Here is a 12,105-nt window from a genome sequence, read left to right on the forward strand (position 1 = left end):
TCCCATCAATGGCCTCAAGGCCATAACTAAGAGAGCTGATTTAGGAGGAAGGGAGTGGAGGACTCCCTGCATCTGGGTCGAGAAAAGGCTGCATCTTGCAGCCCTCCTCACCAGTCACAGCATTCCTGCCAGCCTTACTCCACGGCAGGTGAAGGAGGCCCCGGCCCAAAGGAGCGAAGTGGATACTTCCGGGGAAGTTGGCTGATTGAACACACACGTTTTACGTGCTCCCTCTTGAAACTCCTCTAAAGCAACAGGAAAGTTGTTGTTGTTGTTTTAAGGAAAGCATAAAGCCCGGAGGATCAAAAAAAGAACCAAAAAGAGGGAGAGGAGACTACAGGAGCCATCGATGTTCGGCACAGCACAACCACTGCGGTTGTTAAGAGCTAAAATACTTCTGGTCCGGTGGGTAAGTAGTTACTGCACACCCGCCCTCCCGACGCTCTAGCCCCTCGCCTGGACCCAAAAAGGCTAATTCTTGTCTCATAAGGGGCCTCAGGACCCTCTCCAGCCTCTCAGCGCAGTCCCTAGGATCTCTTGTTAAATATTTTGATTATCACCCCTGACAACAATGTCAAGATTCTGGGAGTTGGAGATCAGATGGATGTGTGGGAACTGTGAGCCTGAGAAAGCTAAACCCCGAGCTGGCTGCGGAAAAGCCAAGAAGCCGCCAGGTTCTTCAGCGCAGAACCCCTCCAAGGCTCGGGATCCGTGGCACTGGAATACCTTGGTGGGGGGTGAGCGGCGGCGGTGAATGTGAACCTGAACCAGGATTGGTAGGACACTGAAGAAGTGGTTAGATTTCCAGATCCTCTCCCTGACCCCTACCAGAAGACAGGAGATTTATTCCCTGGAAAGGGTAAGACAGTGGGCTCTGGCCCCAGGGCCACCAGGCACAGTTGAGGGCATGAGTACTAATAGAAAAGAGGGGGTCAATTGAGTGTTTACTGAATATGAGGTGGCCAGGCCCGTACCTGCCCCAAGGCAGAAAAGTGAAAACTTCTCTGGAGCTCTGGCAAGCCCAAGAGGAGAGACCCAAAGATACTGACAGCAGTTTCCCTGATACAGCAGCCCAGCTGGACACCTGAGAGCCAGCAAAGCCCTCAACTGGTCCATCCCCACCCCCAGGGCAAAGAATCCACCCTTTAATGTTCTGCTTAAAATATAAGTGGAAAACCCAGGCTCCCAGGCATCTAAGGAAAGCTTAGCGGAGAAGCAATAGAGACCAACAGCAACTTGAAGAAAGTGAAATTCAGTGGGAAGAACACTTTAAGAAAAAGTTAGTAATATCCTCAGAGAGATCAGAGAAGAAAATGCATCCATGAAACAAGAACAGCAGGTCATAAAATAAAAAGAATATTCAGAGAGCAGCAGTAAAAAAGCTCTTGGGAATTTAAAAGCACAGAACCCAGATGGAGGCCCACGCTGGGCACCCAGCCTGTACTTGCCCCTTCACCCACTCTGCACACCGTGGCAGAGGCCAGGCTCTCCTCTCCAAGGAGCTCTGCAGACCCCATAGGGCCCCCAGGTCCATGACGGGAGTCATCTGGAGACCAGAGAGGACATGGAGACCCAGACACAGGGGGAGATCCAAAGGGCCAGGAGGAGACAGAGGGTCCACAGCTGAGGCTGAAAAGCGACGGAGGCTGCCAGCTTGGTGAGCTTATGGATGTCCCCCGGGAGTCCTGTCAACCACTGACCCAGCAGCCATGTGTCTAGCGGTGGCCCCATCGTACAGGTAGGAAAGTTGATGCTCGGAGAGCCTGAGTCATTGCTCAGAGTCTAAAGCAAGAGAAGTGCAAAGCTGGGAGTGAGAACTCATCTTAACTCAACCTGCGTGCAACAAAACCAGCTACAGCTGGAGTGACTCTGCCTCCAGTCTGACAGCCTGGGCTTGGATTCAAGTCCTAACCATCGACACTTACCAGCTAGGAATCCTCGTTTGATCTTGGCACTCAGCTCGCCTCTTTCTGCCCACGTGTCACCCATCAGCACCAGAAAGTTCCTCCCAGGTATCGTTGGGGCCCAAGGCCCTCCAACCAAGCTTCTGGCCGCAGCAGGGTGGTGGGGAGGCCCCAGGGCCCCAGTGGAATATGTCCCCCAAGGAGACCATGAAGGACCTGTGGGCTGGACCCTGCCTCTGCCCAGACTGCCTTGAAAGCACAACACGCATGGGTCTATTTTTAGCCAGGCCCCAGCGGGCAGCCAGCCACTCAGTGTTATTCTAGACTGTGGGGTCATCGGGCTGGCCGGGGTAAAGGGGAGCCACAGCTAAGGCTGTGGAAATAGTACCCCTGGGAGGAAGCACCCTGTAGATCGAGGGGGGGGGCAGGAAGAGTGGGGGTCCAGGGCAGGGAGTCAGGGCCAGGAGGGCTGAGTTGGGGACAGAAGTCAAGAAAAGGCTAGAATACTGGGAAGGCAGCAGGCGACAGGGCCTCCCTGGAACTGGCATCGAGGGGCAGGGAGGGGTACCTGTCTGGTGTCTCCTTGGTGAGGGGTCAGTGCCAAGGAAGGCAGACGCCAGGGTGAGAATGAGGGACGTGAAGGAGATAGTGAGCTGTGCAGAGAGAGAAGGAGCAGGGGAGGGAAAGGAGAGAGAAACAGACAGACAGAATGACGGACCCAGAGAGAGAGCCAGGGTCGGGGAGGGGTGACAGCACCCACTCCCGGGGCCAGAGAATCACTCCCAAGCCCGATCCCCCCCTCCTCTAAGGCACCCAGTCTCCTTTCTCCCACTAGGGGCTCTCAGCCTTGGTGTAGGGGCCCCAAGACTGCTCTGCATCCCTGAATCCTTTCAAGATTCTCCCTGCCCACCGCCCATATAAAAGAGGCCAAGCTGGGACATGACACATGCACGTGTACACACATACACACACACACACACATACATACACGGCCTCCTGAGAAGAGACGGGACAATGGAGAGGGGAGAGGGGTGTCCCTCTGTCCCCCTGCCCAGCCTTGGGAGCTCAAACCCACATAAAGAGCTTCACAAAGGGCCTCTGGCTCCCAGAGGGGGAGATAAAAGGGGGGATGAGGGGAGGAGGAGAGGGGAGACCCCAGAGCTGGAAATTCCTGGTCAGTGGGTCTGGGAAGCAAGATGGAGGCTGTTCTCACAGCCACAGAGGCTGCTGGAGAGCTTAGGGGGAAGGGGAAGCAGGGATGGGGCATGGGGCTCCTGTGCTCAGTGGGTAAGGAGAAAGCTGGGGCGAGAAGTGGCTTCCTGGAGGGGGCAGTCAGAAGTGCCGACCTGCTAGAGGCAACTGAGGGATAGGTAGCTGTGTTTCCCTGGCCAGCCTGAATGAGAGGGGCAACAGGACTAACCCCACCCCAGCCCCAAAGAAGGCAGATGAACCCCTACCCGGTCTTCGGGTCTGGCAGTGGGGAAGGTGGGTGCCTTCAAGGCTGAAGGCCAGGCCAGGAAGGGGGGTGTCCCAGGAGGACTGCCTGGTCAAACAAGACAATGACTTCTTTCTCCCAAGAGACCACTGAGAACAAGAGGAACCCCAACCCCAGTACAGTTGAGGGAGGCTGTGTTGCTCAGCAGAAAGAGAATGGGTAAGAGGCAGGAGGCAGGCCAAGTGCAGAGAGCCAGGAACCCTAAGACCTGGCTCGCATCCCAACTCTGCACTTACAGTAATGAGACCATGGACAAGTCACTCCCTGGGCCTCAACCTCCCCATCTGTGAAATAGGGTGATAATGCCTGCTCACATCACTTTTCATGGCTGTTGTGAGCATCATGTGAGGCTCGGTTTAAGGACATTTATAATCATTATTGCTAAATGACCTCTGACCTGTCTGCCAAGTCAGAGACCCTAAGCCCAGGGCTCTCCCCATCCCTCTCCCTCTTTCTGAAAGAGGCTCAGAGGTGAGGCCCTTGGCCAAGCCAGCAAGTGAAGGGGTCAACCAAATGACTTCAAAGGCCCCTTCCAGGAGGAGAAGGAAACTGATGTTTATTGAGGGCCTGCTAAGTGCTGGGAACTTCACCTACGTCAGCCAACTTAATCCCCTCCCTAACCCCGTGAGTAGGTGTTATCACTCCCATTTCCCAGATGAGAAAACTGAGGCTCACAAAGTTAGTCAGTGGCAGAGCCCAGACTTGCAACCAGATCAGTCCCACCCCTGGTTCCACACTTTTCTGCTACAAACCCTCCCTCATTTTATTGGCATCTGTCCCACCCCTCACCCCTAATCTCTGAACCCCAGAGCAGAGCTCTGAGAACAGCCTCTTCCTAGCACATCCATCCCCAGCTGACCTCAGGATTCAGGAGTCCAGACTGCAGAGGGTGAAAAAAGAGGGAAAGAGGTGCCAACAAGACCAGAGTGTGGACGGGCTGGAACAGTGCCACCTGCCCACTGTGTCCCAGAGCTTGGCATATACTCTTTCCAACAGCCTGGCAACGTGGGCTCTATTGTGCCCATTTCACAGGTGAGGAAGCTGAGGCTCAGAGACACTATTAGTTTGCCCAGGGCACCAAGCTAGGAAGCAGTAAGCAAGGACTCATCAGCTGCCTGTCCCCAAGTCCCTGCTCCCTTCACGACAGGGCCAGCCTTGGGAGAGGCAGTGTTGAGTCACACAGGGATCCCAGGGGTCTTGCAGGAGAACCATGGAGAACTGCTCTCCCCCCAACCGGTTACCTCCAACACACTCAGCCCCTGCTGGCTTTGCTGCAATTCCATGAAGAAGCAAGGGAATAAATTAGCCCTGCTTAGCATATTGAGTGGCTGGGGATCAAGAGGCCGTCTGGGTGGCTCACGGATCTCAATGAAGTCTGCAGTGGTGGGGAGCTAAGGGGGGGGCGGACAGTCTGACCGGGCTGGGCCTGGTCCGACCGCCCGCAGACGGCCTCAGCTCAGTGCCCAAAAACGCTTGCTTCCACTCCAACTTCATTCCCTAATGGTGTCACAGCTTGGCTCGGCTCTCTGCACCCCTGCCCCACACTCCGGCCAGCCGGGCCAGTCCAGCCAGTCCCAGAGGACACCCAAGGTTAGCATCAGGGGTAGTATCGAGCTGCCCGGCCTCTCCTAGGATGAACGTTGAGGTGGATGGCTCTGTCCAGGGGGTAAGATTCCTGAATGCCCCTACCCAGAACCCTCACTGGCCCAGTGTGCCTGTGCTTCAGTTTCCCCCTCAGCACCGAGGTACCTCAAGCAGGAAGGGAAGATGGGGAGGGGAACAGAGAGCAGAGTCAGAGGCCGGGTGGAGTCAGCCCTCTGCTCCAAGCAGGACCACCACACCATTAACACGACTAAGCGAAAGGATATTAACGCAGCCTGAAGCCAGGCCCCGAGTGAGGAGGCCTGGCAGCCAGGTCAAGCAGGCAGGCCCGGAAGGGAGCATGACAGCCTGGGGCCCAGGCTGCTGCCTCCTTCCAGATCCTTGGGTCACCCCCTCCACCCCTGCCAACCCACCTCAGACCCCAGGACCAAAGGCCCTGTCCTCCTCTGAGTTCGCAAGGCCCTGTGGCGGCCACTAGAACGCACCGCGCAGACCTCCTGCGGCAGGAGCAGGGGCCCCGCTGTGCACTGAAATCCACGCTTGCTGAGGCCGCGCCTCCTCGGGCTGCTCCCCGCCACTGATTCTAAGGCAGACCTGTTCCTGGGGGTGAGGAGACTTGTCTGCCAACTTTGGTTCCTGGATTGCCTGTCTGCTTTGCTGAACTCTCCTGAGACGGCACGGAGGTCTAGGGCACTCCCATCCCATTCTGGCTCCCTCTGTCTCCCCTTCACCCGGGGTCAGACTCACATTGCCATCTGAAGGCTCTCCCAGCCTTCCCCGGCTCCTTCCTTTCACTCAAGCATTTCCCTTAATAAAATCTTTACACATTTAATCCCATCTTGTTTCTCAGAGGACTTGGACTAATAACAATCACTCAATAACCATAACGACACCACCACCAACAGCTACTCTTTATAAAACGCTGTCGATATGCCCCATGATGTTCTAAGTGCTTTTAAGGGCAGCAGAGGGAACCAAGGCACAGAGAGGTTACATAATACGCTCTGCGATGCACAGCCCTGAAGGGGCAAAGCCCAAAGCTGAATTTAGTTTAACCCAGAAGGCCACTTGTGTAACCACTACTCCACACTGCCTCCTGTGTAAGAGACAGGCCATCCATCTAACCCTCCCTCCTGCCTCAGGAGGGAAGAAAGAGGCTGGAAAAGGGATTTGAAACTCCTAAGGAATGGGCAAGCCAGATATAGAAAGAAACAGAGTTAGAGCATGAGAGAGATTTAAGGAGAGAAAGAAGGCGGAAATGAGACAGGGGAGACCAGGAGGAGAGCCAGCTCTGGCCCTCAAAGACTGCTGATCCTACAGGCAAGAGTGCCTCACCTCCCCAGGGCAGGGACGGGCTGAGCTATAGCAGCAAAAGAAGCAGAAGAGGAAGGAGAAGGCGGCCCTGGAGCACTTTCCACCCCACCCACCTTTTGCCACCCTTGGCCAAGCACCCCCAACTGGCGCCCTCGGGCACGTGACCAAGGTGTGCCAGAGGCAGCAGCCAAGGAACTCTGCAGCCAGGCTCCTCACAGCCCCAGGTCCCAGGAATCGCCATGCCTTCCCGCCTCCTCCATTCCTCGTCCTCCAGCCTCTCCAGGGCAGACACAGCAGGCCCAGCCCGGGTCTCAGGGTCCCAACAAAGCCAGGCCTGTCCCCTGCCCAGCCTCTGAGGGAGTGACGTCTGGGCTGGGCAGCAGGTGAAACTGAGCCAAAGAGACAAGGCAGAGAGCCAGGGACATACCTCCCCCAGGTGACCTCGCGGCTTAACTCCTGGCCTGCTGGACCCGAGTTCTTGGGGCTGTTGGTTAGGGGATGAAGGGGTGGGTGGAGGTGAAGTCAGGGATGAGGAAGGGGAAGCAGCTTCCAGGGGGCACTCCTTCACACACACACACACACACACACACACACACACACACACACACACACACACACACACACACACATCCTCATTTGGTCCAGCCACAGCCATGTGAGAATGACCCATCAGCTAGCTCTAATCACCCCACACCCACCTGTCATCCATCCTCCACCCTGTGCCAGGGATAGTTTAAAATGCAGACTCCCCCCAAACCTTGGTTGAGACTTCCAGAGGTTCTCCATGGCCCGAAGAAGTCTAAAATCCAAACTCTTTAGCTTGGCATTCAAGGCCTTTCCCATGCTGATCCACTCTTTTTTTTCTCACTCTCCTCTCCCACCCTCTACTCCAGCTCCCTGAGGGCATGCACACTTCCACACCGCCTGGGCCTGACAAAAAATGGCCTTGGCTCCCTTCTGTGTCACCTTGTAGGACCCAGGTCAAGATGTCACCTCCTCTGGGAGGGCTTTCCAGACTGCCCCAGGCAGAAGAGCCACTCCCTGCCCTAGAACCAGGTGACAGCTTGCACAGGCCTGCCTACACGTTGTCTCAGGATGATGTGTTTGGATGTCTGCCCCCCACCTGCGCCCACTCCACGAGGCCTCCCACCACAGGGTGAGGACTCACTGGGAAAGACCAGTGTATGCACCCAGGACGTGGCAGAGGGTGGGTGAGTGGGAGAGAGGGAAGGTGATGGAGAGAAGGATGGAGGGTGGATGGAAAAGAGAAGATGGTGGAGGGAGCGAGAAGCAGGTGGGTGGAAAGGCAGATGGGCTGAGAGGTGAGCAGACAAATGAGAACTGGGAAGCTTCCACTGGGTACAGGACCAACATGGCACACATGGGCACCAGGGCCCACAGACCAAAGCTTTGCCAGAAGCCTCTGAGGACTGGGTCTAAGGACCCACCCGGCCATTCTTGACAACTGCGGTTTCAGCTGTGGCAGGAAGAGGGGGTGAATGGGCTTTGATGGGGACCCCTAGAAGTTCCTGAGAAGGGGGTACTGACAGGAATGCCAAGAGGAGCTGGGCAGAGGCGAAAGCTTGATCTGAGATCAGAAGACAGCTCCACGCCCCCAACTGGCCTCCTCGTGACAGCCGCCCACTGCCGGGTCCCAGTCCAACACCAGGGTCTTATCTCCCTTCCTACTACTCTCTTCAAATCTCCAAAACGCCTGCTGTCGGTTGACCTCTTCCAACACTGTAGACATTCCTATTTTACCTCTAATCTTGCCTGAGCTTGACCCAGGTGGTCTTATCTCAGATCCCATCCCCACACCTGCACCCACCCAGTTGGTGCCCAGAAGAGCCCTAAGACCCAGGGGATACCACGGCTTCCCAGGCAGAAAAGCAGCAGGCCACACCTGCCCATCACTGTCCCCCCGTGCCTGGCCTCCACCTGGGTTCTCTCTCCTCCTCTGGCATCTTTACCTGCCCCACCCTCGCCATCCACCCATCCATCCACTGAGCAACCCTTATTGAGCTACACGTCCTGAGATACCAAATTCACTAAACCTTGACTCTGGCCTGAAAACACTGGCTCACAGACTTACGGGGGAGACAGGCTTGTGAACAGACATTACCAGAAGCACCCCAACACTCTCCTTTTCTTGGCCAGAAAGGAACACTAAAGCTGAGGCCCCTCCATCCCCTACTCCTGGGATGGGTTTGGAGACCCAGCTTCCTGCCCTGGGCCCTAGGGCTACTCAGGCTGGGAGACAGAGGATCTGGCCTGAAGCACCAGGGCGGGGGTCTCTTGATGGGGAGGGGGTCAACTTAGGGATCAGAGCTGGGACAGTCAGCAAGAAGACCTGGAGCCTCGGCGTCGCCTGGGTCTCCTTCACTCCCCACCACTTGGCTTCTCTGCGGACGGCAGCCTCTGCTTCCCGCTTGCAGGCCGGTGCCCTTCCAGGGCTGCCTTGTCTTGCCTGCCCTTGGCGCCTTGTCTTGCCTGCCCTTGGCGCCGCACTCCGTCCTGGTGCCAGGGGCTCTCGGCAAGTTCGTACATCAAACAAGGAGGCAGTGGCTGGCTTCTTGCCCTCAGGAAAGAGAGAAGGACTAGAGGGAGTGGCCCCATCCTCAACATCACCCACTCCTGACCCACCAGGGACCCGGGCCTGCCCCCAGAAAGTGGGTGAAGCTGAGAGAGGTGGTCAGCTGACTCCCACCCACCCCTAATCCAGCGCAGACCTCTAGGGCTTTTTCCTCCTTCCCCTCCGACACCTGAGCCCCATGTGGCCAGGGGGTGGGTGGCAAGATGAGAAGAGTCACCACAAAGGGACATGTTAGGCAGCTAGAGAATCTTCTCCCCTTCCCCAGGATGTCTCTCATCCACGTTGGCAAGACGCTGAAGTGCTCCCTTTGTAGAATGACGCCTCGGATTCTTGAGACGCTGGAGTCTTCTAGAGACACGCATCAAAATAGACGGATGAGTCTACCCAACAGAAATTAGAACACAGGATCACCAAAGACATGCATGAAAATGTTCATGGCAGTGCTATGCGCAATAGCCCTGAACTGGAAACGACCCAAATGCCTGTCAATAGCAGAAGTGATAGCTTCACACAGTGGAACACTCGGCAGCAGTGAGAAGGAATGATCTACAGCCAAACGCAAGAAGATGGATGAAATTCTCAACCATAATGCTGATCAGAAGAAGTCAGGCACAAAAGAACACATGTGCTCCATTTATAAGTTCTGTAGCAGGCAGATCTATGCTGGTAGAAGTCAGAATAATGAATAACCCTCAGAGGGGAAGTAGTACCCGGAAGGCGACAGGAAGGGGGACTTCTGGGTGTGGGCGATGCTCTATTTCTTGACTGATGCTGGTTACATGGACACAGGGGTGTGTTAAGTTTGTGGGAAGTTTGGGCACTTTTCTGTATTTATGAAATACTTCTCCCCCAGATGACTGCAACCACCTCCCCAGGTCTCCTTGCTTTGCCTCTCACCCCTTCCAATCCACACACACACACACCACGTGGACGGCAGTGCTCACGGGGGAACAGCCAGAGAAAGCCCTTGTCAAACTCCCTAGGAGGTCCCAACTCTTCTCCATCTCAGGACCTTCACGTGTGCCATTCCCACCACCTAGAACACTTCTCCTCACTAACTTCTACCAGCACTTTGGCTCCTTGTTTAAACGCCACTTCTTCCACCTTCCCGATCTAACTGCGATCCATCTGGTAGCTCCCATTACATCCTTGACTTGTCCATCGCACTGTTTCCAATAACGCACTTGTGCAACTACTTGTTTGCACTTGGTTCTATCTCTCGCCCTGGACTGACACCCACTCTGAAGCCAAGTACAGGGGCTGCCTGCCTTCCTGCTCTGGCTTCAGCTCCCAGCTCCATGCCTGGTTCACAGCAGGTGCTCAGAAATGCTCATGGACTAAGAGACCAGATCTTCATTGTTCCCAACACAAAAAAGAAGTGATAATTATGTGACATGATAGAGGTGTCAGCTAACACTACAGTGGGAATCACATCACAATATATAAATGCATCAAATCAACACGTTGTATACCTTCACCTTACACAATTTATTCAATAAAAATAAATTTAAGAAATACATAAACTTACAGTGAAGTAAATTCTATTACACACTGAGGTAATGAATACCCTAAAACTAAAAGAAAAAGTTTGCTGAATGAATGAATGGCCAGGCCTGCCTATCTTGCAGGCAGTCTGGGAGCAAAACTCCCACTTGTGCAGGGTCAGGACACTTGGGTTATGGCCCTGGCTCTGCTACCCACTCGTGTGGCCCTGGGCCTTAGTCATTTCCCCTCTCTGGGCCTCAGTGTGCTCATTTGTGAAAGGCAGGGTTTTAAGGATCAGGACGCTGGGTGGGCTTGAGGGGGGTTACGATATTGTGTGTGTGTGTTTCTGCAGTGGCTGAGTGTATGATACTGTGTGTGTGCACATGTGTCCGTGTGTGTACCTGTGTGTGCACAAGCCCATGCACAGTTCCCTAGCAGGAGAATCCATAGCTTTCATCAGATTCTCAAAGGAATCTGTGACCTTTCGAGGTTCAGAACCACTCACCAAGATCCTTCAGCTCTGGGGTCTATGACTATATATAACTAGAGAGAGAGAAAGAGGAAGTAATTCAACCCAGAGTAGAGGGAGTTAGCTTAGACCCCAGAACTTCCATTATAGATGTAGGACCCCATGAGAAGGAATGCAGGGGAGGCTGCAGGACCACTACCCCTGGGGATCTCCTAAACTCAGCAGGGCTCTGGGCTATTGAGCAGAAGCCGGATGAACTGACCCCAGGAGTTGGCTTTCAGAGAGAGGAGGCAGAGGGAGCCCGGAGTCTCCTCACCTCTGCACCCACCACCTTCCGACAAGCACCCACCTGTCTTGGGATGCAGCAGAGAGCAAGGAGGCGAGGCTGGCGCCTGGAGATGCCCTCCAGGCCCCTTGGCGCCCAGGTCAGAGAAGGTTTGGCGGGAATGCTCAGGAGGGATGCCAAGCCCCACCTTCCCTTCTCCTGAGGCTGGCAGGCTGCTATGTGGGACCAAGGGAGGGCTCGGGGTGTAGGGCAGTCATGGGACCCTGAAGAGGCCACCTGAAGCGTGCAAGGCCTCTACCTCCAGGCTCCAGTAATCCAGAACTGAGGCTCAGAGGCACGGGAGCCAAGGCGGGCAATCTTCCTCAAAGCCAAGAGGACGAGCAGGCCACAAATTCCAGCCACGGGAGGAGAGAGGTGTGGGCAATGAGGTCTGGGGGGACAAAGAGGCCACCAGAGCGAGGAGGGCACTGTGGTCTGCGAAGAGGACAGGCTGCTTAGGGGGATGAGTGGGGACAGCGTGCAGGGGCAAGAGGACAGGATGGCCTGGTAGGAAGGGGGCTTGCCAGAGGGGAGAGAGGAGGGGCGAGGCTGCGGGTGGAGATAGGTGACGTGAGCACAGCCTGTGGCCCAAGGAGAGAAGTCTGGCCTGCGGAATGGGGGGTGGAGGGGCCTGTGGCAGGAATGGTGGCGTTTCAGCGGCAGGACTGTCAGTAGGAGTGTGCCCTGGCTGGGAGCCCAGATGCTTGCGTAGCTTCTAAGCCCTGACTCCTGAGGGAGGCTGAGAGCCTGAGAGATGTTTATCCAGCACAAGAACATGGTGAAACACCTCCTGTGGTGAGGTGACAGGCAGCCTGGCTGCCCTTTTCAGGGTGGCTGAAGTCTCCTGAGAGGTGCGGTGTGAACCGGGGCCCTGGCGAGGGGAGAGGGCACCAGCAACAGCGTCCCCTGCTGGAGCCG

Source organism: Balaenoptera musculus, chromosome 7, assembly GCF_009873245.2.
Source record: "Balaenoptera musculus isolate JJ_BM4_2016_0621 chromosome 7, mBalMus1.pri.v3, whole genome shotgun sequence".
NCBI classification, from domain to species: domain Eukaryota; kingdom Metazoa; phylum Chordata; class Mammalia; order Artiodactyla; family Balaenopteridae; genus Balaenoptera; species Balaenoptera musculus.